The sequence below is a fragment of the Montipora foliosa genome, chromosome 13 (genome assembly GCF_036669935.1).
Source record: "Montipora foliosa isolate CH-2021 chromosome 13, ASM3666993v2, whole genome shotgun sequence".
NCBI classification, from domain to species: Eukaryota; Metazoa; Cnidaria; class Anthozoa; order Scleractinia; family Acroporidae; genus Montipora; species Montipora foliosa.
Window position 1 is genome coordinate 29,082,823 of NC_090881.1, and position 12,500 is coordinate 29,095,322.

Consider the following 12,500-nt stretch of genomic DNA (forward strand, 5'->3'; position numbering starts at 1 on the left):
AAATGTCTGTGTCTTACTAAACCAGTGGACACTGACTAGTTAAGTTAATTATTTCTCGTTTGGTGGTCTTGGATTTTCCAGTAGCGCTGACTTGCGAAACAAGTTTTAATGACTTTACTTTGACTTTGGTTAAAACAAGGGATTCGCTTACCTCATTTTTTTCTCGTACGCAAGCAGAATTTTTCACAGCCAAGACCTCTTTCCTTTGAATAATCACCTGCAACAATCTCTCAAAAGCTCCAAAAGATCAAGAGTAGCATAAATGAAATATCATTGGCAATATAACAGAATCTATAAGTCATTATGCAGGCGTGGCGCGCACGCGCGGGCGCTCTCTCTCACTCACTCACTCACTCACTCACACACACTCCACACGATACACACAACACGGACACAAACGAACAAAACCGATACGTGCATATACAATGAGGAAAGGGTGGGGAGGGGGGGGGGGGGGGGCCGGGAAAGATACGGCTCTTGCAGAGAGAAAAGCAATTGAGCCAGGCATTTGGTCCCAAAATCTACGTTTAGAGAAAAGAATTGGGACATCCGTTACAAAGAAGGAAGACCAAGAAATTCAAAGTAAAATGCCAGCAGAAAAGTTTCAGTTTCACTCGCGACTTCATGAAGGTAAAACGTAAGATGTGAAGGGAAGGAGAAGATAAAATTGAAGAAGATAGAAGTGGCTCCCCAAGTGTAGATGTTGCTCCACACCACAAAGTAAACATTGTCGCTTTTGAGGTGATTTTTAAGTGTTGCCGGCACAAAGAGGAATGTAACCAAACCACCGACGAAGGGAAAATGGAGCAGTCTTGCTTACAGTTGTAACTCTCCATTTAATTCCATTCGGAATTAGGACGCATGCACATCTTAATCCGCACTCCTCACTCGGATTAGGCGAATTCCTTTGTAACGATATCTTGACTAAAAAGAGAAGGCAAAAGAGAGTGCAGTTACACTTACAGCGCATCCTGGATCATACAAAACTCAGTTCAAATGAGACGTTATCTTATAGCAAAATACCGTTCTCAGAAGGCATCACTGCGTGAATTAAATGCAGGATTAACCCTGGAATTTGAGGCAAACATATCGACAAACCCACCAGAGCTACCAGAATGGATACCTACAATCAAAATGCCTCCGAAATAGTTATAACCCATATACCATGATGAAGAACATGTGGCAAAATACATAGACATCCAGATGAATCCGCGCGCGTGATCGAATTGGGAATCAGTGAAAAAAGTAAACGAAGACAACAATCAGAGGACAAAATCCAGCCATTACAGAGAACCGTCTCATTCGTGGTTTAAATGTTGATGAAGAGTTCAGACTTTGGATTAGGTAGTTAACGACGATCCATCCATTTCAATGACGTAATGATGATTTCTCATTGTAGTGGACAGACAGACGATAATGATGAAGATGACAATTTATTGGTTTCTTTTCAAGAAATCAAAACGTACGATAAAATGCCTCTGCAGACGAAATTGACGAATGTGTAGCGAAGTAATAGATATGTTTTCTCGGGTATCCAGGTGAATACACCTTTTTACCGATACGGCGGCCATTTTGATTTCTATTGTTTCGAAAGACATTATGGGATGCCCAGGGGGCAAATACGAATCATGACCGAAAAATAAAGGAACATGAGAGGACAAAATCCACCTGAATATTGCGCGGGAGAGTCTGATAATTGTGAGGCAGTGAGCTGATTGACGTTTTCGAATCACATCGAACTTACGATCAAAGGCTCCCAAAACTTAGAAAATTATGTTTATCTGCAAGTATCGACTGTGATGCTTTCGATTTGGTAGTTAAGGACGATCCATCCATTTCAACGGGGTAATGATGATGATTTCTCATTGTAGTAGACAGATAGACGATAATGATGAAGATGACAATTTATTAGTTCCTTTTCAAGGAATCGAAACTTACGACAAAACTCCGATGCAGATGCCACGGTGACGAATGTGTGGCGAAAGAATGGATGTGTGCGTGTGCGGACTTCAGCATCCAACCGAATCGCGAATCTTGGGGGAAAAATAAACGAACATGACGAACGAACGTATAATCAGTGTAGTGTCCACATGTATCGATTGTGATGAAATTGAATTAGGTAGTTTATGACCATCCGCTTACCTGTAACTGAAAAAATCGTTTTAAAGGTGTTTGTAAAGATCATGACAATGATGATTTTTCATTGTAATAGACAGATAGACGCCAGATTTATTATTTCCTTTTCAAGGGATCGAAACTTACAACAAAATGTCTCCGATGCAGATGCCACGGTGACGAATGTGTGGTGAAATAATGGAAGTTTGCGGACTGAAGACATCAAACCAAATCGCGAATCATGGCGGAAAAATAAACGAACATTACGAACGAACGAACGTATGATCAGTGTAGCGTCCCACATGTATCGATTGTGATGAAATTGAATTAGGTAGTTTATGACCATCCGCTTACCTGTAACTGACAAAATCGTGATAATGGTGTTTGTAACGATCATGACGATGACGGTGACGATTTCTCATTGTATTTGACAGGTAGACGATAATGATGAAGATGACAATTTATTAGTTCCTTTTCAAGGGATCAATACCTGCAATAAAAGGCTTCCAATGCACACACGACGGTAACGTCGGAAAGTGCAGCGAAATAATGAATGTGTGTGGACTTAAACATCCCGATGAATCACGGCAACCGAATCGCGAATCATGGAGGAAAAAGTAAACGAACATAACGGACGTATAATCAGTGTAGTGTCTGCATGTACCGATTGTCATGAAATTTAATTAGGTAGTTTATGACCATCCGCTTACCTGTAAGTGACAAAATCGTTATGATGGTGTTTGTAAGGATGATGATGATGATGATGATGATAATAAACATAATCATCAACATCATTTTTATGATAAGCTTGTTGAAGGTGATAATTTCTCAGTGAAATAGAAAGACAATAATGAGGATGATGACAGAGTGACCGTGTCATGACAGTAAGTGTGGAAATAGGATCATTGAGAATCATTGTGTTCCAAGAGAGATCATGAGCAATGCTTCTTTATCAGAATTGGATTGCATGTGTGCATGTGTTAAACAGAGAGTAGAAATAGGCAGATATTGAATCAGAGGAGAAAGGAAAGCTCAAGCAATCAGGTGTAAAGGAAAGGCTCATCAAGAGATTGTAAAGACGAAAACCTACCGCTTAAGAACGGACAAAGATATATAGAAATGGAGTTGAGAAAAAACTTAAATAGGGCTGTGGAGCAGGTCGTATGTGAGTGACAGTCTTCCAGGGGAAGCGTTTTGACCATTAAAGATAAGACGTTAGGGGAAACGAAACATAAACAGATTGCCGAATAAATCAGTCGAGATTACTTATTAAACGCTTTCCTTTCACCGATGGGCATAGCACTAGAAAAATGAAATAAGGACTGGAGTGCACAAAAAGGTAAAATAGGAAAGAAAAACAGAGAAAATAAAAGGAGTAGCCTCCTTTTCGATGCCTACAACTGAGTGATGAATACCAGCAACTGAAAAAGAGATTAAGAGATGAAACGCGGTACAAAAGCCTCATAACAGGCTGGCAAGGGTTAATCTGGGAGGGCTCAAGGAGTGAGAAAAAAGAATAGAGAACGAAGATGCTTCGGGGTGTCTCACCAATCAGTGTTAAGCAAGTCTATAGAGGAAGAGCATAGAATTCAAAAGGATCAGATTTGCAGCACCCCAACAAGGGGAAAGGCAACATCAACCCAAACTCCGTGACAACTGATGCATTGAACATACAAGGGAAGGATAGCCTGGATTTGTTTAAAGAGAGCAGCAGTATACGCAGTTCAGTTTCCTCTCGTCTCACTGGTATGGACTGGTCAACTATGTTCTTCTAACTTCATGCCCTTCTCAGGTAATTTCTTTACTTGAACTGGAGTTTCCGGTGTGAGTATTTCGCGAATTTTAAAATTGTCATTTAATTTCTTGGCATCCTTCGACGATTGCGTCCGGCCGATGAAACTTTTATCTCTAAACTTGGCTTGCTTTGAATCCAGCTTTCTTCTGATTTCCACACTTTTGATTTTTGTCTCAATCTTCTGGTAAGTGCAATCATATCTGCATTTTATTTCGCCCATTCTTTTTATTTCCCAGAGATGAAATAATCGTAAACAGTTCATGCGATGTCTTCCGCTTTCATTCTCATCCTTTCTGGAATTCATCTCTTCTCTTTCTTCTTGTCTTGATTGTACTTACATCACTGAAATCGTTTACATATACTGTTTTTATTAATTAATCAGAAATCAACTGACGGTATGCGACCAGCTCATGGAACAGCAAGTGTTTCATGAGCTCCCGCACTTTATGTTATAATGATTAAGTTAATGTTTCAATTAATGATCTCTAGTATTATGGTTCTAAACTGTTCGAGGATCTTGTTCTCATTTTGTCACATTTGTTCTGTTTCTTTTTTCTGCTACACTTTATTTTGATATGTTTCTTTGTTCTCCACTTTTCTTCATTCCAATACTCCTGATGACGCGCTCACTTGTCCTTAAATGAAGGGAACAGTTTAATTTCTGAAATCGCAAGTTCGCAGCTTTTCAGTCGTGGGGGCTTGTTAAGGGCTGCCTGTTTGTAACTTTTAGTTCACTTGCTGCTTGTTATTCAAGTTGACTTTTCCTTTGTTTTCCAATCTTCTTTATTGCGTTCTTCTCGCTTTTGAATTCTTTTGTTTTCTCTTCTTCTTGTTCTGTGACTGAGCTAAGGGGACCCGGAAGTACAGTTAATGTCTTTAAGACGATTAGGAAAAAAGACAACACAAGGAGACTTTACAATGGTGGATTCTCAAAATTTCGTCTGTCATCAAGAAAGAACGTTAATTATTGAAAAAAGGCTTGTATAGAAGATGCTGGTGAGAACACAAGTAAGAAAATTGAACCGACTGCAACACAACAGAAATTTCTCAAACTTCCGTTTGAAAACCTTAAGGAACTAAGTCCAAAGCATGACCTGGAAAAAGACCTCGTGAAAATGAAAAAAGATTAGATATAAAGACAAATTGGGGAATTTTCCTAGAGTTTGCTCGTCCATTTTTTTTTTGCCTCTCCCTTGTCCGGAAAGCCAAGTCATCTGCTGCCTTATTTTTGTGATGGCGAAACTTTTTCCCGAGGTATTCATCGTCATCTTCTTAATTACAGATTCTTCGCCACGTTCTTCTCTGTCTCTTGAGATTTGCAAAGAAGGCCCTAAAGCAATAAGTATCTTTGGTCTAGGCGTGTGAGAGCGCACCACGCTCACGGCTAAAGCTAAGATAACAGAAAAAACTCCTTGAGCCCCTTAGAAGATATGTAAAAGAGAGCAGGTAAAGACTGAATCAAAAGTGAAATAGTTAAGACGATCACGCCAACCATTTTTGGATCTTCTTTGTCTACCTTCGCTTTTCTTTGTTCTTCTTTGCTCTTTCTCGCTCTACTTTGTTCTTGTTTTCTGAGTCTAACCGAATGTAACATGGTTGTTCTTATTTGTCGATCAGTTTACTTCATTGGTTTCCTTCTTCATGATTTTTTCTTTTGTCTTTGTTCTTCAATGGCCTTCTCTTCTTATGAACATTTCTTTTTCTCTATACTAGGGCTCCTTCGATTATACACTTTTTCAGCTTCTTCCCCGTTGCTTTTATGTCTAATTTCACTTCAAATCTTGTCTGTCACGCGTATTATCTTAATTTCTCAGCATTAAATGGCTTCTTCTCTTTAGGGACATCGTCAACTATTTATTTACGGCTATCATTACAAGTCTCGGTTCTTACTGAATGCGCGCGACCAGTTCACGGGATGCTAGTCATCCCGAAAACTCCCGCACCGATTGAAATTAGCAGTAGGCACTATTATGTATACTAGCTTTTTACTACCTTTTAAGTTATATTAAGAACACAACGTACGCGACCAGCCCATCTGACAAACATCAACTGAGCTCCCGCGTCGTTTCAGAACCTACAGTTAAAAAAAAATTACACCTTACCCACCCCTCCCACCCGAAACACCCACCCAGGGGAAAAGAAAATGGCTTGGACAAAATACACGGCAAATTTTGTTATCAATATTAAGGTACTTCTATTATAAACGCGGAAAAAATGCTTAGAAAGACATGGTCATCCTTTTGCCTGTCGCCAAGCAAGTAGTTTGCCATCCTTCCCAGCAATACTCTCATCCTTTTTATTACTCCTTACTTTAAAAACATTATCAATTATGAGTGACCATAACTCACTAAATGCACGGAGTGTTAAGTATTTATGAGTCAATGAGTCAATGAGTCAACGAGTTAGTGCAGTTAATTAAACCATAAAAGACGTTTAGGTGTGTATTGGGACAAGGCTCTATAGGGGTATATAAAGTTATACAAGACTGTACAAGGGCATACAGAGGTATACAGGCGTATACAACGCGCTACAAGGGTATGCAAGTGTGTATAGGAGTATGTAAGGGTACACAACGGTTTATAGAGGTGGGACTTTCATTTTTCAGTCATCCTTTTGCCTGTCGCCAAGCAAGTAGTTTGCCATCCTTCCCAGCAATACTCTCATCCTTTTTATTACTCCTTTTTAAAGTACATCCCAATAATGCAACAACAAGGAATACATTTTGATTTCAAGTCTACTCTTTATTCATGGTCTTAATTTGGATACACAAACAGCACAGTTCTATGTGCCCGTATAATTACCTAAGTCTATGTTAGTCTGCCCTTGAACTAGTTAATTGCAAATGAGAGAGGAGTTGTGGAACAACAGCTGGGTGGAAAACCTCCTTGTACGTCCACTTGCCCCTTGGAGGAAAACCCCGGGCCAGCTGAACCCCTCAATCAAGGACCTCCCGGATCTTGCATAAATGTAACCATAACTAAATGGAAAACAATTAAGAAAACAGGTAAGCAAGAACTATAACTAAAAATTCCTGTTTATACATTTAAATATAAACAAAGACACTCACTCTGGAAAAACTGATTTATCTTACTCTTGCACTAATAAACTTTGAAGGTGAAAAAGAGTCCTGACTTGTTTATATTCTGGTTGGCATGGTCGAGCATTAGGCACCTACAGATTGATACTATCCTTTGAGGGTGAATTTTGACTCTTGCCTTGATCGGTTATAATAGCTGTTTATTTTAAAGTTTTAAGCTTTATCTTATATTTTTCTAGTGCTTGTATCAAGTCTTTGCCTATTTTGCTCCCCCTTACTATCTCTTATGGTCTTATCACCTTAGTATAATAAAACGCCAAGGGGTTTGTTAACTTTCGCACGCCGGTGTTTCTTGTATTATTCACTTTTTTGTATTTTTGCACTTACTAGTCTAGTAGTGTACGAACTTGTGCTCAAGCTCGTACACTACTAGTGGCATCCCAAAAAATATAATCTTCTTAATGCGGTACGCTGTTCATTTTGCTTAATATTATATCTTACCCATTCTATCGTATATTTCATAAGTTCCGACTTCGATACTAGAAAGTTGTTGGATAACGCGTGCAGTCCCTTAAATAGCCTTCGCATATTTACTTGTCAGTCGTTTGCGAACTCCCGAAGGTCATCGGATCATGTAAGATGTTACCAAACGCGCACGCGTTGTCATATATTTTGGTCGCCTCAGGCGACCGGGCGCCGTTAGAGTACAGCCTTGGCAATAATATTGTTTGGTTTTATCCTGAGCGCGCGCTCCAGAAAGCCATTTCAAAGGCAACTGTCCAAACTGTCATTTTGTTAGCAAATAAGAAGCAAGGTCAGTCGTACACGGTCAAGGGTCTTAGGGGTCAGTTGTTAGGGCTCCAGAAAGCTCCAAAACACCGGTAACCGATGAATGCTTTACCATTGTATAAAATTTTATTCAGAACATAATGAAGACAAGAATTTCTCCGTAAACTCGTACGAAAAATAGCTCAATATAGCGTCAACGGCTTTTAAAACTTTTGCTCGCGACTCACGTCAGCAATATCACTTCATGCACAAGTGCAATTCCACGCTAAATACCTTCATCAGGTTAAGAAACCACGGTTGTGAGGAATAAGGGAATTAAGCTCTCACCAGAGGGAGGTATAACATCGGGGGGTGGAAGACCTAAAAGGAGAGTACCTTATATACATTTCGAAAACAGTATACTATAGAGTATAATATAAAAAAAACTCTCTTGTGTGAAATGAAATAAAAGGAGAGTACAAGTATATAAAAAGGGGTCTTGCTTTTCAAGTTTTGGGGTCTTATTTGACGCTATATTGAGCTATTTTTCGTTCGAGCTTACTCGCTCAGGATAAAACCAAACAATATTATTGCTGTTTTTTTTTCTTTTTTTCCAAGATTTTATTCAATTATCCGATTCAAGGAAAAGTCACTACCTGACGAGGAAATTCCGCGTTAAATTGCACTTGAAAACCGATATCCGAGAATAGAACACTTGTTTACTGGATGAGACGGGGAGTTTTATTTAATAATTATTATTAACACATGTCATTTATTAAAAGTTTGGAGAGGGGTCTTCGTTTTCAAGTTTTGGGGTCTTTGGGGTCTTAGGGGGTCTTTGTTTTCAAGACACCCAGAAGAAAAAAAAAAAAAAAAAAAAATTTAACACACCGCAGATCCTCTACTTTGAGACGTCCAATTCAACTGTTGTACCCTTCGGAGATAAGAAGTGGAAATGAGCCTGTTACTATGGACAAGCACGAAAATTCTGCAGTGAACCATGCTGATGAGGTCCATCAACAGTCAATTCAACCAAGGAGAAACCCCAGAAGAGCAGCCGCAGTTGAGTCGGAGAGAAGGAGAAGAGCGTGGATTGAAGAACTTGTTTAACTGAGTTGTTTAATCAAAAATGAACACAGAACATTTTTCTAGCTTTGTTTTCCAGTTACTCATAACTTGCTTGTAAGCATTGTTGACCAGTCTAAGTACCAGGTTTAGTATTTTCCTTTACTGGTCAACAGGGGGGAGGATGTTAGGAAATATGCACGCTTGCGGGCCTATTTTGTCACACGCTGGCCTGGAATCTTGGGTAGAAGAGAGGAAAATGTGCTCGAATGCTGGAAGAACGTAATTAAAACGTTGTTGTGTTTTTCGAAGACCGAACCTGAAGTCATCTTTTTACAGCGCCTAATTCCGCTTAATCCCTTTCCTAATACCATGAGACAAATACGGTCAGTATAAAACGTGGACTGCGGACCCGGACTGCGGACCGGGTATAAAACGCAGACTGCGGACCGGGTATAAAATGCGGACTGAATACAAAACACTGTGAAAAAAAGAACAGCACAACGAAATAGCGATAGGCTGACGACATGAATTGAAGTTCGACATGGGAATGTCCCGCCATAATTGCCACGTGCATAATTGTCACGTGAGAGGTGTTAGCTGATGTCTATTCCAGCATGGCCGGAGTAATGGAGTTTGAAAATGAGGGAGTGAGATCTCGTCACATTATTCTGCTTCTACCGGTCAATTTGGCTCAGAGAACAAATAGAGAGGAACTCTTGGTTTACAAGAAGCGAGATTTTGTTCATTTTGAGTTCTTAATATGAAACCCCAATGTTGTTTACGTTCTTTCCTAATGCAACATGATGACCAGCAACGAGCGACCTGTGGAATGTGACCTTTGTTTTAGACCCGCCGATTGAGTTATCACCATAGCATTAAAATTGTGACGCTGTAAGGTTATTGGAAATAAAATACACTCTTCTTAACTGAAACCGAATAAGTTACCTTGATACGAAAGGCTATTAAAGTGGACGATATTCTCAGTTGTGGGACGTTATCAAAATGGAAATTAGGGCAGCTTCTTTAAAATATGCTACAGCAAAGAAACTGCGTCTTAAAACAAAAATATCTTTTAGAAGGGATTGTAGTGCTCGAGAAAAAGCTCGATGACCGTAACATATCAGACAAATGTTAGAGAGAGTATACAGACTGAACTGATAATAAAGAAACGACAATTAGAAGAGATCAGTCGCCTATATAAAAAAAAGTGAGGTGGTATAATGAAGGTGCAAAGAACACAAAATGTTTTCATAGTCTGGCGAAAAGACATTTTAACAGTAAAACTATTAGGAACCTCAAAATCGAAAATGATAAGAAGATTTTGACAAACTCAGAAATCGTAAATGAAGCTCAGTCACAAGTATTATGAGTGTCTTCAGATTCAGATTTAATAACTTACGCCGAAAGCCAGAATATTCCCGGCAGTTGGCTTCTTATAGACTTTGAAAAAGGCTTCAATACTTTGGAATGGAGCTTTATCGAAAGAACTCTCCGTTACTATTACTTTTTCTGGGTCAGGTTACGTTATTTTATACCAACAGAAGCAGTTGCATACAAAACAACTGCCCGATTGGTCCTCGGCCTTATTTTACTTATTTATTCATTTTTCAATCTTACTAGAGGTGTTAGACAAGAATGTCCTTAATCCCCTTACCTGGTTATCTTATGCGCAGCTACTTTACCTTAAAGAAAAAAGGGATCTCCTTTTCAAGTTTCTTAGTGAGAGATGGTAAACCAGATAAAAGTAAGAGAGCGAAACAATTAATGGCTATATGTAGAAGCTGGACTTAAAATGCTAGAAATACAAGGCTTTAACCACGCCCTTAAGGCGAAAAGGATTCAAAAGTATCTACTAGATTGTTACAACAAAGGAAAATAGAAACTCTTGTTAGCTTTTTTGCGCAATAGTCATAATATCGAGCTTCCTTTGCACGGTATGTGGTGACCTTCAGGCGTCTGTTTTTCATACTCGCTTGAGACTGGATTTTAGTGCCCTAAATTATAATTTTCCTTTTACTAAAAGATGTTTTGTTTTGTTAGTTTTTTTTTTTAATCTGCCCGCACTTTTTGGAATGCGAATGCTAAAGATGCAAAACACTTTTCGCTGTACCGCCCGAGATTTGCTCCTTTGAGTGGAAAGTTCTTTGCGTCCCCTCATATTACAAGGCCCTGTTAGGGGTATTGGGGACACGGGATAATTCATTAAATAATCATAGGGATAGGGGATAACTGCCACGGATAGTTTTGATCCAGTTTTAGGGATAACAGTCTCGGAAATTTTGGGGATAAGGGATGACAAATTCCCCCCCTCCACCACCCCCCCCCCCTTAACAGGGCCCAATTTATTAGGGACAGGAATAGATGGCATTGTACTTCTGACAAAAAAGGTTGATTGGTTCTTAAATGGATTCCCCACTATTGATTTCTAAGTTAATGTTAATTCATATCACTGAGTATCTTCAGTCGTTTATTCCTTTGTCGAACCATTTTTGTACATTATTTCGCACTGTGTATCAGTATTTTTTAAGCAATTGTGAACTGCGTAATATCTCTTGATGAGCATTTTGAGCCCTTATAGCAAATGTTAAGTAAACTCTTTCCCAGCACCGCGCGGTATCTATCGGTACAATTGTACCGATAGCGGAAATGGGCATAGAAAATTTGCGTTACATCCGGTTGCCTTAAAACTCCACAGAAAGAATGTCTAGATAATTGGCCAATCAGAAGCCGCTTTTTAACGGGATCTGTCAATAGAAGCTACGTCACAGTCACTTCCGGTCACATCTTTTGAATGCACGCGCCCGGCCGCCAGTAGTTTCCCGTCGGCGAAAACTAAAACTTTACGGTGGCCCATAACTGTCACGGCGAAAAGAAATTGCTCAAGGCGAAAAGAAATTGCTCACGGCAAAAAGAAATTGCTCACGGCAAAAAAGAAAATCGGTCACGGGGAAAAGAAATCGGTCACGGCGAAAAAAAGAAAACGCTCACGGCGAAAAGAAATTGCTCACGGCGAAAAGGACTTGGTCACGACAAAAAAGAAATTGCTCACGGCGAAAAGAAATTGCTCACACTAAAGATGGCGTTCCACATTTTGTGATCCCATGCTGCAATCTGCGAAACTCGACCCAACCTCTCGCATTTTTCTTTTGACCGTGCACGTGGCCCAGGTTTTTCAATTTGCTGTGACCGATTTCTTTTCTCCGTGAGCAACTTCTTTTCGCCGTGAGCAACTTCTTTTTGCCGTGACAATTATGGGCCACTGTAAAAAAATTCGCTTGGAAAAGGTTTTAAAGGTCTAATTTAGCCAGAAAAGGACACTGAAAGTATTTCCAGGGATAAGCGAAGCCGTCTTTATCCTTTCGAGGCCATATAAAAGCGAGGAAACGTCGAGAAAACGACTAAAAGGTCAGAGATAATCCCGCTTTTTTTCCTTCTAAAACTTCTTGTTTGCTTATATTTCGATATATTTCGATGTAGAAAGTCATTTTCTATCCTTTGGGACCGATATTTTGGCAATAAAAGAATGTTTGGACTCGTCTGTGACGACAGATGTGAAAATTGAATTATTGCTGCTTAGCAACGGCTCCGTACTATTGATTTTACGCATCAGATTACCAGCTTGCGTTACGGAAAAAATTCTCAATTCGAGATTTGATCGATCTTTGTGAAATTTTCGACACGTATAGGTCATATGCTAAGGAAACTTTTTTCGAATGG

General features: G+C 39.5%; 1 protein-coding gene across 4 annotated transcripts in view; it reads left to right on the forward strand.

The window, feature by feature from the left end:
* Positions 1 to 12,500, forward strand: part of LOC137982837 (putative tyrosinase-like protein tyr-3) — a 50,165-nt gene that overhangs the window by 23,640 nt on the left and 14,025 nt on the right. The window contains exon 1 of one of the 4 annotated variants that reach the window (XM_068829996.1): positions 11,960 to 12,188. The exons of 2 other annotated variants lie outside the window; for them this stretch is intronic. The gene's annotated coding sequence lies outside the window, so the exon portion shown is untranslated. One more of the 4 variants, XM_068829994.1, reaches the window with a different exon arrangement.